The 21,916-nt window shown below is 46.0% G+C and overlaps 1 protein-coding gene across 1 annotated transcript in view; it reads right to left on the reverse strand.

Moving 5' to 3' along the window:
- The window catches only part of abs (ATP-dependent RNA helicase abstrakt), a 216,328-nt gene that overhangs the window by 165,613 nt on the left and 28,799 nt on the right, over window positions 1–21,916 (reverse strand). The gene's annotated exons all lie outside the window — the stretch shown is intronic.

A 21,916-nucleotide genomic window follows, 5' to 3' on the forward strand; every position in this document is an offset into this window, starting at 1 on the left:
TGGGTGTGATGTACTGGGCTCGTCACTGATGGTACAGCTTCTACCTACAGTGAACTCAGCTTGTGAATGCAAACATGTCCTTACCGCTACAAGAGGCTATCTGAAGTAGCCAACAGTGTCACATGGCAATGTGTACACATGTGCCGCCCCTCAATGAACCTCTTTGATGCTGACATGGGTCACCGGGTATGTGCCAGTAGTTGTGTGTCGCTCTTCAATGAGTGTCTTTGATGACAATTTTGGTAACTAGGTATGTGCCACCGGGAATGTGCCACTCTACAATAACGACAAATGGCCTTGTAATTTCTATGTTGCTGGGTGGAATCTAACCCACATCATAGAGGTTCCTCACGGACAGCACAGCCCTATGCTTTAACAGGCTGGACCACAAATGCACTGGGCATGTGCCGTTTTTCAATGAATGTCTGTCACGCCAATGCTTTAGTGAGCCGTGCCATGAAAGCAAAGGTTATTTGTCGCTCTTTGATGAACCTCTCACTAACATGGATCACAGTGTATGTGCCACTGGTGTGCGGCAAGCGAGGAAACAAGGTGCACCATGCTTCTCATCTGAGGGGCCACCCATAGATTTCACAGCAGAGCAACTACTTGGCAGAGTGTGTCCAGAAAGAAGCATGAGAGAGGAGCCCTGTCGTCACATGACACGTTTCTCAGTGTTCACACGTACTGGCGCACTGACGCACCATGCATTTAAGAGGTCATGCACAGGCTTTGCAGGGGAGCTGTTAGGTGTTTATCAGTGTATATATCATAATCATCACCCAGCATCTGGAGTAGCATGTCAGGCAAACAGCCAGGCTAACATCTCCAGCATATCATTAAGGTTGGTTCTTTCTCTCTCTTTGCAGGGGTGGCGCTAAATGGCGCTGAGTGTTCTTAGGGAAGCACGAAAGAGGAGTCTTGCTGCAGTAGATGCCTCATACCTAACTTGTTTTGACAGTAACAATACATTGTGCCGCTATATTGATTCAAAGCTAAACACATTACCGTCGACAGTCATCGTGAGATGCATTCTGCTGAATTTTCTTTTCTCCCTCTCTCCAGTTGTGACAGAGTAGCAAAAGTTTTAAGATTTGTGGATGATTGTTTTCACAAGTGACTTGTGAAAATGAATGTGAAAATGAATGCTTTGAACCTGGTAATTCTCACAGGCTTGCGTTATGCGAGTTCTTGTACCCATTGAGTCTTACCTATTCCATCAAGTTCTTAGATAATAGGCTGTAGATTTCAGGCCAGCACATTTATAAACTTGCGAACAAAGAAGCAATAAGTCTCTGCTTCTCAAATGATCTGAGAATGTCCCCTTTTCATACTGTAAACAGCAATCGACTGTTGCGGGTGTAAGCATTTATGCAGACTTCATCTTCATCTGTACAAAGTCATCATAAATTATCGGCTCGTGTTTGTTTTTGCGTCAGCGCCATTTTTCCTTCTTGGAATAAAGCTTCGTCTTGACCGTGGTCTTTCAAGTCGTGGAGGTGCTTTAAGATCCCTTCGACCTCATTCCAATTCAAGATATCTCCTGGAGCTACGTTCGGGATGCCGCTTAAGCCAAGAGGCCGCCATGTCGCAAGACCAGCCAGCAGCGTCCATCAGTTCGGTTCAAGTGCCAGCCACACCCACTCCCAGCTGTGCCAACAACCGGTATCGCGATCCTGAAATCTTCTCTGGCTCGCCTGGTGAGGACGTTGAAGACTGGCTCGACAACTACGATCGTGTCAGCGAGTACAACAACGATCGTGTCAGCGAGTACAACAACTGGAACGAGACATTGAAGTTAAATAACTTACCATTTCACGTCCCTTAAGTAGCCAAGACATGGTTCGTTAATCACGAGAGAGACTTCCGTGATTGGTCGTCTTTCAAGGAGCAGCTACAGCAGATTTTTGGCATACCCACGGTAGGTTCGGAAGTTGCGAAAAAGAGGCTGTCTGAGCATGTCCAGCTTTATGACGAATCGTATACCTCGTACATTGAGGACATCCTCGCGCTTTGCCGCCGTGTCGACAGTGCCATGCCAGAAACTGACCGCGTGCGACACCTTCTTAAGTATAGGATCTACTGCCTTCAACACACTCGTCGTTCAAAACCCTTCAACGGTGTCGAATGTCGTCTCCGTCTGTCAGCGCCTCGACACCCTGTAATCAATCCGCTTGCAACCGGACATTTCTGACAATCTCCTTGCAAACAGTATTGAGCTCCGGTCTCTCATTCGAGCCATAATTTGTGAGGAATTGCAAGCACATGGCTCACTGCATTGCAGCAGCGCTCACGTCCAACCTGCTTCTCCTGACCTGTGTGGCATTATTAAAGAGGAATTGGCCTCCCCGCAGAACGCCCACCATGCCGATGCTTCTCCTTGCCCACAACCGGCTTCTTAAGCCCAGGTTGCTGCAATGCCAGCCACACAATCTTCAATCCCACCGCCTGCGCCTTTTCACGATTACCTGGCGCGTTTAGTCGCCCAAGCTCCGAACCTGCCTTACTACTCTGCTTGGCGTTCCTCGAGGCCTGTCTACTATTACTGCGGCTTTCGAGGACATATCTCCCGGTTTTGCCGACGCTGCCAGCAAGACGAACGTCGTGGTTACGCTGCCTTTCAACGTGATGAGCCACATCCTCACGTCTACCGCATTTATGACGATAATCCTCCCGTTCGCCGATCTCCATCTCTGGCCGACTTCTTCAACACCGCCCACAACACACGTGTCTCGAGACGCCGCTCTGATGTTCTGTTTCGCCACTTCGGCCTGTCTCTCAACTCCATGTCCAGTGACCGGAAAACTAAACAGTGCAGTTTTTGGAGGGAAAACTGCACCGCCGCGAAGTGCTACAAGCCCTCCTGAACGTCCTTCGAACATGTTATTAGTGTCTGTGGAGGGTGTGCATTTGTTAGCTCTGATTGACATGGGAGCTACTATATCTGTCATGCGTGCAGACCTGTGCTCTCGTCTGTGGAAAATGAAGACGCCTTATGTTGGATCATCCTTGATTGGGGCTAATGGAGAAATCATTCGGCCATCAGCCCAATGTACAGCACGCGTTTCATTGATGGTATCCGTCATCATATTAAGTTCACGATTTTATTCCCATGCGCTCATGAACTAATTTTAGGTTGGGACTTCCTCTCGTCAGCGTCCACTTTAATTTCTTGCTGTCAACGTGTAGTCCATATGACCGAGACAGTTCATTGCAGCGGGAGTGCCGATGAGCTACGACTGTGTTTTCTCGCTGCTGCCGATTTTGTACTGCCTCCCGGCAACGAGCAAAACATAACTCTCTCTTCTACAGACATCAGCAATGGCGACGTGTTCATCATTCCTTATGGCCGCTGCCTCACCCTGGGATTGTCTTCGCTTCCTGCCTGGTGCGGTTCAAAGAAAGCTCTGTATTAATCATCGCTTTAAACACGATGACTGAGCCAATCCACCTACCTCAAGGCTCTGCAGTGACCTGTTATGTGGACACCTAACCAGTCTCCCTTCTCCCTCTTGCTGCCTCGCAAGCTCTTCCTCAACAGGGTAAATCCGTTTCATCTGCCCTTGCTTCCGTGATAAGTCCTGACCTTACTGCTGCTCAGAGTGAAGCGTTGCTACAATTGCTCACGAAGCATCAGGCCTCCTTTGATATGAATGCTTTGTCACTCGGACAGACCTCCATTGCCTCCCACTGTATCAACACCGATGGCCAGACTATTGTACGCCGTCGTCCCTACCGAGTCTCTTTGACCGAACGCAAAATCATTGAGGAGAATGTTGCCAATATGCTGAAAAGAAATGTCATACGTCCCTCCGTCAGTTCTTGGTCATCACCCGTCGTTTTAGTCTATAAGAAGGATGGATCGGTACGATTTTGTGTTGACTACCACGCGCTAAACAAGATCACCTGTAAGGATGTATATCCGATACCCCGTATCATGCCCTTGATTCTTTGCAAGGCGTGCAATACTTTTTCAGCCTTGACCTTTGCTCTGGATATTAGCAAATTCCAATGCATGAAGCAGACAAAGAAAAGACCGCCTTTTCTACTCCGGACGGTCTTTACGAGTTTAACGTAATGCCTTTCGGCCTATGCAATGCTCCCGCCACATTTCAAAGAATGATCGACACTGTTCTTTGCGGCCTCAAGTGGAAAACTTGTCTATGTTACCTCGACGACATCATCGTGTTTTCCTCGACTTTCATTGATCATCTGCAACGCTTAGATGAAGTGCTCACATGCCTTTCTAATGCCGGACTTCAACTAAACATGAGGAAGTGCCGTTTACCTAGCACAACGATTAAAGTCCTGGGTCATCTTGTTAGCAAAGACGGCATCTAGCCCGATCCGGACAAAATTTCCACAATGCTCAACTTTCCACGCCCATTTCGTGCAAAAGAACTGCGCAGCTTCCTTGGTCTCGTCTCATACTTTCGACGTTTTATCCGAAACTTCGCCAGCATTGCCTCACCCCTCCACAAGCTCCTTGCTAGTTCCAATTCCTTCGATTGGAGCGATGAGTGTGCAGCCGTGTTCCAAGAACTCAAGCGCGCACTAACATCCCCCCCTGTTCTTTGTCATTTTGATGACAAGGCACCCACATTACTGCATACTAACACTAGTGGTCAAGGAATTGGTGCCGTATTGCTGCAGCGCGACCACGAACTTTGCGAAAGGGTTGTTGCATATGCAAGCTGCTTTCTGACTTCCGCAGAGAAGTACTCGATAAACGAACAAGAGTGTTTGGCTGTTGTATGGTCCATTCAGAAATTTCGTCCATACCTGCACAGTCGACATTTCACGGTTGTGACCGACCACCATGCCCTATGTTGGTTGCTGAGAATCAAAAACTTGTCTGGACGCCTTGGCCGCTGGATGCTCCTATTACAAGCATATTATTTCGATGTCAAATACAAGTCCGGAAGGAAGCACAAAGATGCCAGTGCTCTTTCACGATGCCCATTACCACCATCATCGGAGCACATCACATCACCTTGTCAAATTGGCCGCACGGAGGATGCATCGTCTATTACATCGATTTTCTCCTTGACTCCATCAAACCGCCCTTCAGTGCTTTCCACTCACCAGCATGCCGATTCTTATTGCCATCGTATCATCAATCACCTTAGCAGTGTTTCATCTCCACCCAATGCCAGGCTACGGAAACAGCTCAAACGGTTCAAGTTCGAAGACGACGTGCTCTACCGGTACATTTATGGGTCATCTATGGGTTCCCGTTCTACCGCGCTCTCTTCGCGCTGCAGTTCTGCAGGCCTCACATGCAGACCCTAGGTCAGGCCACTTGGGTTACTTCAAAACACACGAGCGCATACGCAGCTGATTCTTTTGGCCAGGTCTTTTCCACGAGCATAGCTAAATATGTTGCCTCGTGCACGCTTTGCCAACACCGTAAGCGACCTACTACTGCTCTGGCCGGGACGCTACAACCACTTCCTTGTCCAGCAGAACCCTTCTCTGTTGTCGGCACTGACCTTGCTGGGCCACTCCCAACTACTCCAGACGGCAACAGATGGATCGTCACTGCTGTTCACGATCCTTCCGAACGTGTTTGATGTCACTGCTGTTGTACGCTGAAACAGCCTCAGTACGTTCAGGAGCTGCCTCAGAAGTAGCGGCCTTCTTCTTGCAGGCTATCTACTTACGTCACGGGGCACCTCATGTTCTTTTGAGCAACCGAGGCAAGGCATTTCTTTCAAGCACTCTCAATCAAGTTCTGCAAGAGTCCAATACCATGCACATGACAACGTCTAGCTACCACCCTCAAACCAATGGCCTAACAGAGCGATTTCATCGCACGCTGTACGACATGCTATCCATGTATATTCAACCTGACCATCGCAACTGGGATGCGATTCTCCCATTTGTAACCTTTGCATACAATTCGTCTGTTCAATGACCACTGGATACTCTCCGTTTTTCTTAGTTTACGGCCGCCACCCAACCTCATCACTCGACGTTTCTTTCTTCTCTGGCTGTCAACACTTCACCATTAATTTGCGATCAGTTTGTATCTTGTCTTGCCCAATGTCGTCGTCACGCCCGTATGAGCACAGAAGCAAGCCAAGACGATCGCAAACATCGGTACGATGCCTCTCACCGCGTCGTTTCCTACCGCCCTGGTGATGATGTGCTCCTATGGACACTTGCACGAACACCCAGTCTCAATATATTGGCCCCTACAAAGTCATAGAGCAGACCTCGCCGGTGAACTATCGCGTTACACCTGTTGATGCTCCAACTGACCGACATTGCCGCGGAACAGAGATCGTGCACATTTTCAGCCTGAAGCGCTTTCATCTCCGTTCCACTGTCTAATGTGTGGCCAGGCTGGCCACTTCTGTCCACGGGGGAAGTTAATCTAAGCATTTATGCGGACTTCATCTTCATCTGTACAAAGTCATCATCAATCATCGGCTCGTGTTCGTTTTTGCGTCGGCGCCATTTTTCCTTCTTGGAATAAACCGTCGTCTCGACCGTAGTCTTTCACAGGAAGATTATGTCTTAAAGGGACCCTGAAGCAATTCTGATTTAGTACAAACATACTGAGTCATTAGGGTAGGTCCACATTAGGGACACACTTAAGCACTCTGCGTAAAGCGTGTAATTTAATATAATGCTTTAAAAATGTGTATCGCTACCAATCGCAGCAGCACTGGTTCCTTGGGGTTTCCAGCCACCCCATCCCAATTGATGCGTTTGGCCCAACTCACGTCAGTTGGGCGAGCCATCTGATTGGCTACCCAGGTCGTGTCATTGATAATTCTTCCAACTTATGGCGGACAAATGTTGTTCGTAATAGTTGGAATGTTGGTTAACTTGTTCCTATAAAAAAGTAATAGAAAGGGAATACACAACAACAATTATCACAACACTCAAGCACTTCTTGCACACAGCAAGTGTTGTCTGCTTGTGTTACAACGTGCTCCATGTTGACGCGAGCTGTGCCGTCAGTGTTGGTCTCTAGCGTTCTTTTCGCGAGCACTATGGTTCACCCTTGTTGCATTGTGGGCTGAAAATGTAGCAATTGGGGATATGTCAAGCTGAGACATTGTGTCCCTCTGCAAGACAGCAGGTGAGTGGAGTGGCTGCAGCACAGTGGACTGTCGGTATCCATGTTTGCAGCCGCGTTTGCAGCCGCGTTTGTAGCCGCGTTTGTAGCCACGTTTGCAGCTACGCGTTTGCAGCCATCACTTCATGCTGGAGGATTACTACAACAATATAGAGTTTTAGCGTGTCCAGTATTCAGGTAAACACAAGTGCAAGCAGACTGGGCATTTTACCGGATGAGCGAGGCGCAAATGTGAACAGCCTGCACGGTGCAGCCACCTGGTGACACAGAGTGCAACCAGACAAACACACAGAGTTAATATAGCAGTACCCATGTGTATTCTACTTTAGTGCTGGTGTAAAGTTTCAGAAGGAATGTAATTGTGAACATATTGGCTTTTTAAATGTTTCAAATGCTTTACACTTGGTTACAGAAATAGTAGCTCTCTGGTTGGTTAAGCTCTGCGCCATCAGTTGGCTGCACAGCACAGGCCCCTCACATTTACGCTAAATCTCCTTTATCACAGCGGTAGTAATACGGAGAGGCTTTTGGCGGCGTAGAGTTACGGAGTCGCCATCTATCGGAAGCGCCTCGCTGGCGTAGTATGAGAGATCACGCGGCGTGCTCCTCGTAGGTTTTGCTGTCAGCGCTCACTGAAAACACCACGCGCGAGCTCTCCCGGACATTTCTGTAAGTACTTTCGAAACGAGAGAAGTTTTTTACTGTCTAAATAATAATCTTGGGCAAAGTGAAATCACAGACTCGTTTACAGACGCTATCTCTTTACTGAATACGTACAGTGAACGCCATTGCGCACGGTCGCCGCGATGGAGACTTCCGAACCGGCTTTCTTGCGTGAAAGGTGGGTAAACGCTGAGAGCAAACAATGTGAAATATGTTCTTATAGTGTTTGTATACTAAATGGAGCGTAATAGAATGAAGCCTCAATGCAGCGATCGCACAGATTCGCAGCGACCGACTGCGCGTCCGCATGCTTGTCCGCACACTGTTTCCCTTTCGCAGCGTGCGCGCTTTCGCACCGTGCCATGAGCTTTAGGCTGCAGAATATGAGCATTTGACAGTATAAGCAACCATTGTTGCGTGGGCGCTATCAGAGCTGTTCAAAAATAATTTCATTGTAGAGACTTCGACATCTATGGGGACTGTGATGTGCCATCGCGACGATTCAATCTTTCTTTTTCTTCTAAATTCTTGGATGTTTTAATATTATTTCTCGAGTTGCGTCGCACTGTATGCTTATTGGTGTCTTCAGCGTGCGATTTTCAGCTGCTTCTTTTTTGTAATTTAGCGCACAGAATTCATAACACAAACATGACCATATGCCATGCTTCTTTTAATGTGCTTCTTACCTCCCCTTTCCACTCCAGTGAACTTGCCAGTATCTATAGCATCGACAAGTTCATAGACCAAACCCTCATGACATTAGTCGGGCAGCGGACTCGGGCGAGCGTCTCAGTGCGCGTTTTCCGAACATCGCAGACCCGGCGCCATAACAGAAATCTTCCTCACGTCTGTGCTTGTTGCATACCCGAGTTGTAGCCGATTACTGTTTGCCAATTTTATGTTTCGCTAGCCAAGCTTCACGCAGCTTCTTGTCCTGCGGCTACGTGTGAATAAGGCTGACACCGGGCTCCGTTGCGTACGTCCGGCACGGCGGCACCGAGCAGTAGCCTACCATGTTGCGCGCCTTCAAAGGCAGCCACTACCTATTGTAGTGCTTTCCAGCGTTGTAAAGGAGACACTCGAAGCGGGAAAATCTCGCCACTAAATGAGGACCGCAGCGTACAAGGGAATTTAAACACTCGTTTTCAGCTCGCTTCGGCACTCCCGAAGCAGCCGATGCGGCCGCTATGTCCTCGTGATCCCTAATAGCACATCACGCCGACAGTGGCGCCAGGTTTTTCCAGTGGTGGAGCTCAAGGCCATTAGTTTAAGTCTCCACCCATCTGTCAAAATGCCCAACTTGCTTGCAGTTACCACAATACCGGACACATTTGGCGCTGCAACAGAACGTAGCAATGCGCACTGCTTGGAAAGCTCTCCCGGGAGATTGATGGCTAGGCGGCTAGCGGAGAGGTCGGGGAGGTTTCGCGCGCTGATTCAAGACAACTGGAAGTAGACAACACAACTTAACATCACGGCGCAGAGCTAGTCAAGCTAGAGCTTAGCCCTGGTCACTTGGCGAACGAGTTGAGGAGAAAAAAGAATGGCTAGGGAGGAGGGTAACTTGTAATCATCCATAGCTCTTTTAATATCAGATGCTTCGCTTAAATTGTGGCACTAATGTCTTATTGCAGCTGTACCCTACACGTCTACAAAATTTGTCCAAACCATTTCAATGACCCTTTAAAGGCAGACTATCTTCTGCATTTGTCATTATTGAGCCCCTCCTAGCAAAAAATGCACCCAGTGATCAAAGTAGCCATAAGGAAAAAACAGAAAACAAGTGGCACTCATAAAGAAAATAGGAAAACATGCAGGCAAAAAAAGTGGTCTGTTTGGCTCCTGAGAAACTGCAGAAACTGTGCAAAAAAGTTAATGGTACAAATCATAGAAAAAAGCAGGGCTATGGCATAACACATAATTTTTTTGTTGCTTGAATCAAGGTATGCAATTCCCCAGTGCATGTAGCAAGAGGTGCATAGGCCAAGCAGAATGTTTCCTGAATGTGCATTTCCACGAGTATCAAAGTATCTTTCATAAACTGTACCAGGACACCTTTGAGCTGCACTGTCACAATTATGCATGTATACCTTAACTAGAAAAGAACTAAGTGCTCTACAAATATGCTGATACAAAAAATTCTGGCAGAACCCATCTCACGATGACTGTCGATGGTAATTTGATTAGCAATGAAGCAATGTATCAACGCAACGTCTTCCAACAGCCAAAACAGGTCATGTAAGAAGTGTGTACTGCAGCAGAACTCCTCTCTGACACTTCCTTCTGTACACACTGTGCCGTCAATTGATGGCGCCATGCAGTCCTTTGCGTGGCCTCCAGATTGCACCGATGGCACGCTAGCACTCTCTCACGCTTGCCTATGATTCCGCTGTGCTGTCTAGTGGCGCCACAGCAAAAAACTACACGTGATCGGTGAAATGCATGACATGCTGGCACATGCAAACACTAAGAAATGCATCGCGTGTGAGGCATGTAATGCAGCCGGGCTGCTCTCTCTTGCTTCTTTCTGGACACAATGAGTTACCTAGTGGTGCTGCTGAGAAGTCTTGCTCGCAGCCTCCGAGAAGCGTGGCGTGCCAATGTGTGCGAACGGTGAGAAGAATTGGTCCCTAGCTGGCTGCGTACTCCGTGGCACATGCCCAGTGACCCAAGCTGGCACGAAAGAGGTTCATTAATCAGCAGCATGTACTTAGTACATTTGTGGCACAGGTCACTAAAGTGTTGAGCCGCTGTGCTTGAACAACCCGTGTGACGTGGGTTTGATTCCACCCAGCATGGGAGAAATTTTAAAGGTTTTTTTTTAGGTAGTGACTACAGTGACGGGGCCTGGCACTTTAACATCTGCACTGCAGTGATGGGGCCCGGATGCATTGAAGCTTCATTCTGTTATGCTCCGTTTGGTCGCATAAAAAAGCGGGCATTAAGAATCATGACGCAATCGAGAACCGATATACCCAGCAGGCCGCTGTTCAATAAACTAAACATATTGCCATTCGATCTTATGCGTGAGCATAAAACAGCTACCTACGTAAACAGTGTTGTGAAACGTAATCATCTTTTCCTTTTTCCTTGTGTCCATATTTTTTTCATCATCACGTTCTACCAGAAGTACTGCAGCTGGAAATTTCAACCTGCCTCCTGTACATAATGGATATGGCAAAAGACTACTCAAATTTGTTGGAGTTAAGACATGGAACAACATATCTTCCAAAACAAAAGAAACACAAGATTTTGGCAAAGCACTATTTATTAGCTATAAACCACTGATTTGGTGCTTGTGTTCTTGCTTGGCATTCTGTTCTTTACGGTTTGATAATTTATGTAACTGGTGATAATTTTTATGCATGCTATAAAAAAATTCTGTTCTTTTCCTGTTTTTAGTGCGCAAATGTGTTGCATTCATCCTCTACATTGATCGCCCTGGGCTTGTACCGAATGTCTATTATATTTTGCATATCCGGACCCATCCGCTAGCCTGCAGCTATTGGGTCCAACAGTCTTTTGCGTATGCACTGTAACACCTATGATGCTAATAATAAAGAAAGAAAGAGAGAAGGAAAGTTCACTGGAATGGAAAGGGAACGGTAAAGAGCACATTTAAAAAAAAGGCATGTCATATGTTCATGTTCAATAGACAATGACTTGAACTGGATTAAGAAAAAGAAGCAGCCGGTAATTGCTCGCTTAGAAGACTGATAAACATACAGTGCGATATGCGACTTGAGAAATAATGATATTGAAGCTTCCAAGACTTTAGAATGAAAGAAAATACGGCACATCACAAGTCGACTGTCATAGGCATCGAAGTCCCTAGATATAACAAAATTATTTTTGAACAGCTCTGGTAGTGTGCATGCAACATTGGTTGCTTGCGTACTGTGAAATGTTCATACGCTGCGGCCTAAAGCTCACGGCACGATGCGAAAATGCGCTCACAGCGAAAGCGAGACGTTGTGCACGGACATGCATGCAGACAGGCATTCGGTCGCCGCGAACCTGTGCGCTAGCTGCATTGAAGCTTCATTCTGTTATGCTCCATTTTGTTACACAGACAGCCCACTATAGACCTATTCATTAGGCGAGGAGGAAAGGGCTCGCGGCGAGCCTTTCCTCCTCTCTGGCTTGGGCGATCCGGCGCGGCGCTGCTTGAAAGAACTGCTGTCGCGTGCTGCGCAACGATTTCGAGATATTTTAGCTCGTATTTTGTAAAATTTACGCAATGTCCGTTCATATAAGGTCGTCAGGGAAGCCTTTCGGTGCATCGGTAACTACAGTACGCATAAATATCTCTTGGGTACGCAACCATGCCTGCCACATGCATTATCAGCAGCGGTGTATGTATGTGTTGTGAACTATTTTGCGTATATCCATTTTAATTCAACGAAGAGAACTGGCGTCTCTGTATTACTAGCATGAAATGGTAAATCTGTTCACTATGTGATCATTTGGCGTTGGGACTAAGACATAAAACATAAGACCGCATGCTCGTGGACGGTCAACCTAAGGCAACTAAGAACATCTAAGCGACAGGCGCTATGAAATATTTGTGATACACAGGCATCGTTCTCACGCATTTCAATTCTAGTAGGCTTGAAATCAGTATATGTCTATGCTATAGCTTCCTGCATGAGGCCGACAGCGCTGCTCAACACAGCGATCACTGCTGTTGGTGAACCAGCACGATGCATACAGTATAGCTATGTGCTTCGGCATTTCCTTTTTGCCCTGTAAAGCCATAATATCTGAGACAGATCGCATAAGAAGAATGCGATGGCTATTTTTGAGGACAAAATTTTCGTAATACGTGTGAGTGCATCGTAGCGAACCGAACGAACGCAACCGAAAAAAAAAAAGAGAAAACGGGCTAATGCCGCAGCACGACCTCGCATAGTCATGCCCCACAACGTTTAAAGATCTATAAACGTTGATGGCGTTATGCTTGGACCATGCGCTATATAGAACGAAGATATCTGCAATTCAGCACTTACCAGTGCTTAGGATGCTTGCGCAGTTCGTAAACTGTCGCTTTGCTGGACAAGTATAGTTCACGCTCTAAGGTATGTTGTTATTACTAGCCAAAACTATTTTATTCACGGTTGGAAACCTCATCCACCGGACCAAGTAGTCACGCAATGTAATCTGCAGCTAACAGTTTGAACGCTTGTGAAAGTATAACAGCACAGCTCCTACCATAGCAGAACGGTACCCACGCTGTTACGATTGTCGCGTATGTTTCATTGCTCCTAAACCGCAGCTTAGAACTACAGGATAATACTGCAATAAGGTCACATTAGTCAATGGAACTTTCAGAAATACACAATTGATCTCCGAGGCTCATTTCAGGCTCAAACATGCGCGCACACATCGCGCTGCGTGATCCGTCCGTTTCAACGCCAGCAGAAAGTCCGGCCATACCGACTTAAACCACTCCAGTACGTCTCACAGAGCCGTTTTACACGTACAAGACGCCAAATCATACTAAATAGACTGCACGAGCGCGAAAACAAACGCCAGAAACTACCGCCGACCGTATACCTGCCATGCAAAACGGAGCGCTCGCCCAAGCCAGCAGGCCTATTGCCCATAGATGGCGCCACTGCGTAGCCATATGGTGGCGCCCATGAAAAAACGGTTTATAAGAACATATTTCACATAGCTTTCTCTTAGCAATTGCCTGCCTTTCATGCAAGAAACCGGTTGGGGGCAATCAATCGTGATGATCGTGCACGGTGTCCCAGCTTACTGCACGTAGTAGGTAAAGAGATAGGGTCTGTAAACCATTCTGTGCTTTCTGTTTGTCCAAGATTATTATTTTAAAGGTAAAATACTTCTGCCATGTTGAGAGTACTTGCAGAAATGTCCAGCAGGGCTCCCGCGTAATATCTTTATTTAGCACCGATAGGCAAACCTATGCGGAGCGCGCCGCGTTATCCCTCAGACTGCGCAAGTGAGGCGCTTCCGACAGATGGTGACTCTGTAAGTCCTCGCCCCCAATACCGACATTGTTATAGTGATGGCACTGTCGCTACAGTGTTGGTGTTAAAGTGCTGGGTCCCGTCACTGTAGTGCTGATGTTAAAGTGCCAGGCCCCATCACTGTAGTGCAGATGTTAAAGTACCAGGCCCTGTCACTGTAGTCACTACCTTTCTTTTAATGTAAAAGCATTGTATGCCTCATTACACGAAAATCCGTCGCAGTTGGTGTGACCGAAAGCTGGTGCCAAAAATGGCCGATTGCGAAAAAAGTAAAAACACGTAAAAAAGTACTTGGACTGACATCAAATTTCTCAGGGAGGTTCCTGTAAACAAAGTAAATTAATGGCTTTGAAAATAAACTTTGGGACATTTCGGTCTGGGTGGCAATCAAACCCAGGCCTCTAGGGTCCGAGACAAGCTCGCTTCCCCGACACATGGTGGCTCCACGGATCTGGCTGACTAAAGATGTGCCTAGTGCATGTGTCAATGCACCCGTCACGTCGTAGCCATATGGCTGACTGAACGTGTGGATTAGTGAATGCATCATTGGGCACAAGATGCCGCAGCCTATGGGGAGGAGGTGGCACCATGACATGAGTGTATAAAATGAGCACATACATGACGTTCCAAGGTCTAGAAATGGTATATTGCTTTCGCATTCCGATACATGAGCAGTCGTAAGTGTCTCTGCCGAAGTTTTTTCTTGTGGAGGGTGGGGAAACCAATTAGACACCCAGGTGGCCGCAGAACAAAAGCTGCATAAAGTAGCACAAGAATGCTAATTACAAAACTCAGTTGATTTTAGAATCGTAGCATATTTTTGGGTAGAAAAATGTATGCATCAGCAAACCATGCACTGCCTTATGCAAAAAAAAAAAAAGAATTCTTGTATTTAATGTGTGAGCATTGGTGTGTCCACTTGCATGAAAAAAAAATATGATGCAGATCCCACGCACTGTGGGAGTCGATGTAAGCAAAGCTTTCTGCGATGTTTGCGTTCATTGACGGTATTTGGCGGTGATGTTGATGGCACACAACCGTCATGATGTGATGTGAAATGTGACCTTGCCTGCACCACTTGTGTTTGTCTACGTAGTACACAGAACACAAAGAGATGTGTTATTAATTCACTCATTCCTTTACTGAAGACAGCCCAAATGAGTAATGCTTTCTGATGACCCATTTTCTTTCTCCCGTGTCATATTAGGTGAACTGCCACGTGCGCAGAGGGGTAAAGTTAATAATCACCCATTTCCTAACTGCGTCGGCATGGGATCCAGTTGTACCCATTCCCTACTCCCTTTCTAATGTTATCCCTACTTCCTCCCTGGACTGTCGTTGCTTTTGCACGTGAGCGTGGAGGCAAGTGCGGCAGCTCCAGCAATGCTTTTGAGGGGGGGTAACGCCTAATTACGGCCTCCAGAGGGCATTGTTGCGTCCCCCAGGGAGCTTCAGAAGGCATTTTGGCGTTCCCCAGGGCATGTAAGAGAGCCTTGTGGCCCCCCCTCTAACGTAATGCCATTGACGTCACCGATCTTGTCTCCCACTTCTATCTATATCCCCTCTGGACTTGCACATTAGTTGAAAGATAAGCGCTGCAGTTTCTGCAATGCTTTTGAGGAGGGTCACGGATAATTACAGCTGTCAAGAGGCTAATATGGCGACACCCAGGGAGCTCCAGAGGGCATCATGCACATGCCACACAATGGAAAGGCCCAAATGAATTTCTCACGTCGATGAGCCTCTCTGCCACGCTCCTGCTATGTATGTACTCGCTTTGAACCACCCCCCAATGTGGCGTGCAAGGCGGCGGTGGCAGCAGCAGCAGCAGCGGCACAAATTCAAAGGAAGAGGCAAAAAAAGCTTTGCTTTTATAAAGAGCCTGGATATTAAAACACATCCCTGTTTAACTTTTCCTGTTACCAGTTAACAAATGTTAAAAGTTATTGCCCAGCGCAAGACGTGCCTGCATGTATCGGACCATGTAATTGCTATAGCTGATTCTATCTGCTATTCATTTTGTCACCGAACCTTGAGTAATCCGACTGTATGCACGACGCAAATAGCGTTGTACTTTCTGGAAGGTACAACACTATACCGGCGCTGGTTAAGCTGCTAGGTCTAACCAGTGGCGCATGTATGACAGTCGCCAGCCAAAGTTCTAGTTTAATGCAGAATTAATGTGGTGGCAACTCTGCTCATAGCCGCCATGTTTGCAGCATCACACATACGAATTGTAAAAAAAAAAAAGGTGGTAAACCATGCAACCAAAATTTATATTTGCTTTGTTATATACTCGATATTTGTTACATATGTGTTCGTTAAATTGAGGTTCTATTGCATCACATTTTTTGTCTTATGTTCCATTGTGGGGGCAATATATTGTTCTTTCAGCCCAATAAATGATCAGTTTTAAACTAGCAAAGCGTCATCATCACCTTCACAGTAAATATTTGGCACTACAGTCAACCGTTAATTCAACCCTGGCAGGACCGACAAAGTTGATCGAATTATCCGGCAGGCCGAATTAAACAAGATGCAGAAAAAATGTCAAAACACACCTCTGATTCAAATGGCAGTTTTTGCCCGAATCAAATGCCCCCGAATCAAACGCACAGCCACTTCCTATGTGTCCAAAGTAGACAACTAATGTAGAAATTACTTTGAATCTCCTAAAAAAAGTAGAAATCTTGATTTTTTAGAATGGAGGCCAGTTTTTAGAATGGAGCCTACTCCCTGGTGCCACTTTGTGTTCGCTTCATATCCATGGTCCATTTCGTCCCCGTTGTGTCTTACAGTACTTAGCAAAAGAAAAATGAATTCCTAATGTTAGCTTGACCGCCCGGTTTTTAATAGTCAGCTGCGCCGCGATACAGCTGTGTTATGCACTAAAGTACACAAATGCCATGAAGACGGTTTCGGTTTTGTATCCGATTGCACCGTGCAGGCAATTTACGGCCCAATTCCCTTAGAAAATGAAAGGTGCACATTAGAATCAGGTAACCGCTGTAATCAGACATTGTAGAGTACCATTATTGCTTGAAAATCTTCCTAGGGCAGGTCATAAATAGGCATTTTCGATGGGAGATGGGAGACAGACGCTGCCACTAAAGGAGTTGTTAGTGGGGTCACCATAGGGGTCAGCAATGTGTGTGTGTGCTGACTGGTCAAGTTCGAATTATCTGGTGAATGTCAATTTTAGGATCGAAATAGCAAATGTTTGGGCCCCTAGAAATGAATGAGCGTCCGCTGGGACCTTTGGTTGGGATTGAATTAACCGAAAAACAAATTAACCGGAGTTGAGGTAATAGACGTCTACTGCATTAACACATGATGTATAACAAACTAGCTCACTAATCCTTTTTAGTCATGGACTGTGAAGAACACTATGGTAAAGCACTACTGCATATTTAAACACATTGCAAAACTGTTGACATCCTAACATTACCTTTTATTTTACAAGTCATTCGAGGACAGCCCTGTGATGCATTTTGGTGGTAACAGTATATTCATGTGAACCAGCCTAATTGCCATGTTAGCCTAATTACTAAAAGGGCCTCTTCCAGTGATCTCTGTTTTTGCAGTTAACACAGAATGCATTCTGTGTTAACTGAACCCACCCCGAATCAGCAAATTTCATAACCTCATCATTGCATCTAATTTGCTATACTTATTCTGTCACTATAACAGCCCACCAGTTGCCTGTCCTACACATTAGTACATGGCATGCCCAGCTTCATTTCTTCCTTTTACATTTAGATAGAATGCAATCTATTTATGTTTAATTTCCAATCCTCTCTGTTCTTTTTATCCCCCGAATGTCATGCCTAACATTTTTCTTTCTATCACTTGTGCAGTCCTCGGCTTGCTTTGAACTTCCTTGGTTACCCTCCCCAGAGATTAGTATTAGCAGAGTACAGTGGCAGCACTTGTGCAAATATGGTGCTTTAAATGCAAAATGTGCTGCAATGGAAAGAAGGTAGAGCAGGTTCAAGATTCAGGCAAAGGAAAAGAATGGTGGCATGCAATGAAGATGAAACATGATTAAGGATAAACTTATTAAGAGACTGAAGAATTACTAATAGAGAAAACAAAAAGGAATGCATTAAAAGCAGTGCCAAGAAGCAATGCTTACTACAAATAGACTTAATTCCACAGTGCCCCGCGGTTGTGCAGTGCACAAGGGTGTACATTGCAGGGGTGCAAAAGGGTGCACAAGGGTGTCGTGCAGTGCACAAGGGTAGGGGAAGGGTGTACATTGAGTGAACAGGCTTCCCCGGGCACCTGCTGCCAGTTTACAGCATTGGCGCTGTGGGAGTATGAAATGAAGAGAACAAGGCACCACTTCTTTCTTGACACCAGTCACGACATAAGTACCCATGCTACCAAGCATCTGCATTTGTATATCTATAAAAGAAATGTGAAAGAACTAGTGTACTCAGTGTAGATATCATCAAGCAGCCGCCCTTCACAGAGAGCAAAACTGCACTGTTAAACATATCGCCTTCATCGTTTGGAACTTCCTTTACGGAATGCCACATTGTCGGACGGCACGTAAACAGCCCAAGAGTCTGTGGCTTGCTCAAAGATAAGGTGGTTATCACTCTTCTGCTGCCGCAGTGGCCTGATAAAACAAGCGAATATACAGTTTGGAGTTTTAGAATGGCCAGGGTGCTTGCCGGTTGGTTGTTCACAGATTGGGTACTACGAGTACAATAGAACCTGGTTCATACGTGCTGGAAAAAAAAAAAAAAAAAAACAGAGTGAGAAAGACCATACTAACCATGAAAACACGATCCGGAGTCACTAAAAAATTTGCCAGAGTCAACTGTAGTTGAAATCTACGTAATGTGAAGCATTGCAGCACGAGATGCCAACAGACACCCATCTAGTGAGGCCCAAGCATGCCCAAGACGGGCATTGTCGTTTTTGCAGCTTCAGCAAGCTTATGTTAGTGCTCCTTGAATTCGGCCTGGGTCAGCAGCTTCTTTAGGTGTGCATTTTGATGGGAAATTTGACGTGCCCACTCGGCGAGAATCATTGTGGCTCAAGATGCATGTTGTCATTTTAAGACAGCCTATCAAAAGCGTGCAATATACTTCCTATGCTGTACATGCTATAAAACAGATATATGAAGACGCTTACTGCAATGGGTTGAGGGCAATAGCTGCTATGGTGAGGTGCGATGATCCGCAAGAAAATTTGTTGCTTCTGCAATAGGAAACTGAGTGCTTGGCGGCATTTGTATGTGGCACGAGCGGGTGAGTAAAGCTGCCATTGCAAGTGCCTACTGCTCTTGACTGCGTGTGCCTCACAATTTTGCTTGTTTATATGGGATCTAGCGGCTAGAAAATTCACCACACGATCGCAGTTTGGCAATCTACTGGATGTTGGTGCTGAAAGACTGTTTTTCAGAAACATATTAGATGGTAAAAAAGAAGTGTAACTGTATTAGGCAAATTGTACAAAATGGGATCGTATCAACGAGGTTCTACTGTATTCCATGGTCGAATTTATAGCTTGGGTACTCCCAATATTGCATTGGCACACTAAGGCTGAACTAGGCATTACAATAGCGTTATTATTTGAGCGCATTGGCCACAAGTGAAGTAGGTTGCTGCTTCGCGGTGCAAATTTTTTAAAATGTGATTCTGATCAGCTGTACTACATCAAAAATTAGTAGGGCCTTTGTCTTGAATTTTAGAGCATGTGCTACATGTAGCATGGTTCAGACATCAAACAACCAATCACGGCTAAATGTGTGGGGACACCTGACTCTCTTGCGCCCCCTTATGTTGTTTTCCCTGCATGGCTCTTACATCTCCTGTAATCCGGCTTTCCTGCATAGCTAAGCACTGACGGCAGTCGGTGTAGTTGCAGAATAGTACAAGAGATGACGTGAGTGTTGCACAGCTAACGCCACTTTACGGCAGGGTTACTCGGGTGCAAGAGGGGCTAGCTTTTTTCTCTTTGGCTTGGGGAGGCTGGGTGTGTGGACGTTTCGCACGGCTGCACAGTTCACGGGACCGTCCTGTGAAAGGCTTCGGAGTTAAACGCCAGGATGGACGAACACGATCGTTCAAACACACGCGAACGATTAGGCATTGGCGTCCAGCATCGAGGCAAACATATTCACTTGATATTCTGTCGTGGTCAGTCGGACTTCCACGAGTTGTCAGCGCCCACTGGCATGTTCTATTGATATTAATTCGGCTAGCTGGCACTGCTGTATGAAAGGAGCAATAAATGCCATTGTGATTGTTTGCACTACTGCATTGCTGTTCCTCTGTTCCAAAGCACGCTTGAGACCCCACCTCTGGATACCTAACATGGAGCTCTTGGGGCACTAGATGATAGTTCTGGTAGTATTGCTCGGTTTGAGACAACCTAGCGTGGATTTTGACCGCTATTGCCGGAGGCGTGCTTTCTTGAGCAAAGTGATGGTTGCCATGGCATGTTTGAGCTTGTTAACATACTAAGCCTTTTCCGAGGTTCTTGGAAGATATTAGACGCAATGAGAGCCACATGGTCTGCATCCTGGGAGAGCAAGGCCTAGCATCCATGGAGAATTGGCAAGCCTGAAGTCGGTGAGTATGATAGCCTCGTGGGTGGTCCGTGTTTATTATGTAAATAGCTTCATGTATATCTCTCTGACTGTGCGTGTTGCGGCTTTGGGAGCCGGGTGTTTATGAGCCATGGGTCCAGTTACGGGCTGTCTAGCATTGCGGCTTCGCAATGGATGCTCCAGCACTGTTTGGGACAGCAGGCGCCGTCTGCTCGGATGTTGTGTGCACCAAGCAGGGTAGGACCACCTCGCAAAGTTGACATCTCCTGGCAATTGCCGGTCTTGCACCCATTTTGGGTGTTGTTTTTGGATGCCAGCTGTTGTCAGAGTAGCGACTTGCTAGGCCTAAGGCTTTTCAGAGCTACCTGTCACACGTGGAGAGAGAACCTGGTAGGCCGTGGTGTTGAGGTGTCGCACTTTGGTTCCCTCATTCTAGTTAGCCTTGCACAAGTAGAAATTACTCATTCAACTCAAGAAACCGAGCTTTGCTCATATGAACTTAGCATCTGAGTAGCCACCAGATATATTGCTGCACGACTCGCCGCTCGAGGCACTTTGCGTATATACGCGGGCTTCTTTAATGCTCGGAAAAACACTTTTATGTAGCACGTATTGAGCAGTAGAAAGCTGCATCTAGAGTTTTTCATGTTGCTCTACAATTCCTCATTGACACTTTTCATCTAACTATAATATTTGAGAAGTTGATGAATAAATTAAGACTAATTATCTAATTAGGCGGAATGACAAAAATAATCTGAGTATCTCCAAGCGACGGCAAACAACATTACCTTGGTTCTGTCCAGCTATGTGGCATCTGGATATTTTATAGTTTGGCTCAAGTTACGTGGGACATCCTGTATCCTCTACCACTATCGCAAAGAACATCGTCTTGTCGTTTAGCGCTGTTTTCTGCTCGTAATCATGAACCAACCAGCCCAAATTCGTGCCTTTCTGCAATGAGATGCTGCTGCAGCATCAACTTTTATATGTTTTTTATGGTGAAATAAACCGTTTACTACAATGCCCCCTTGCTGCATTATCAGTTATAACGATGAAGTCTGGCTGCTAGGTGTCCGTGCTGAAAGGTAATGGAATGCGAAATCCTTGAAAAGAAAAAAGAAATAAGTTCCCCAATGATTACGATACTCCCTAATGCCTTTCGAATGGAAGTTTCAGATTCATGACTAGGAATCACATTCTATCGTGTACCGACGCAGATAGCATGTACCAAGCGTTCATTGTAGATTTTAAAGCTTTATATCAAAAAGATTTTCCAGACATCGTTATCAGAAAATGTAAGAACTCTTGAAAACCTTGGATAAACACCTTCCCTTCACAAGCAGATAAATTTGAAAAACTGCATGTACTGGGAATTTGTGAAAACTAAAGATATCGTCAAACTTAAGGCTTTCAAGGTGTTTAGAAATAAGCTCAATGCTAAACTAAAAGCCGCAAAAAAAGAGTTATCAAGCCTATCTTAACGATGTGGTGAGCCACTTTGCTCTGTTCTGGAAGTGACTAAACAGCCTTATAAAACATACCGATGTTTCTAATGTTGACAGCATGCTTGTGAATAATCGCTTTATCCGCGCGGCAGATCTT

Source organism: Dermacentor andersoni, chromosome 1 (genome assembly GCF_023375885.2).
Source record: "Dermacentor andersoni chromosome 1, qqDerAnde1_hic_scaffold, whole genome shotgun sequence".
In the NCBI taxonomy this organism is placed as follows: Eukaryota; Metazoa; Arthropoda; class Arachnida; order Ixodida; family Ixodidae; genus Dermacentor; species Dermacentor andersoni.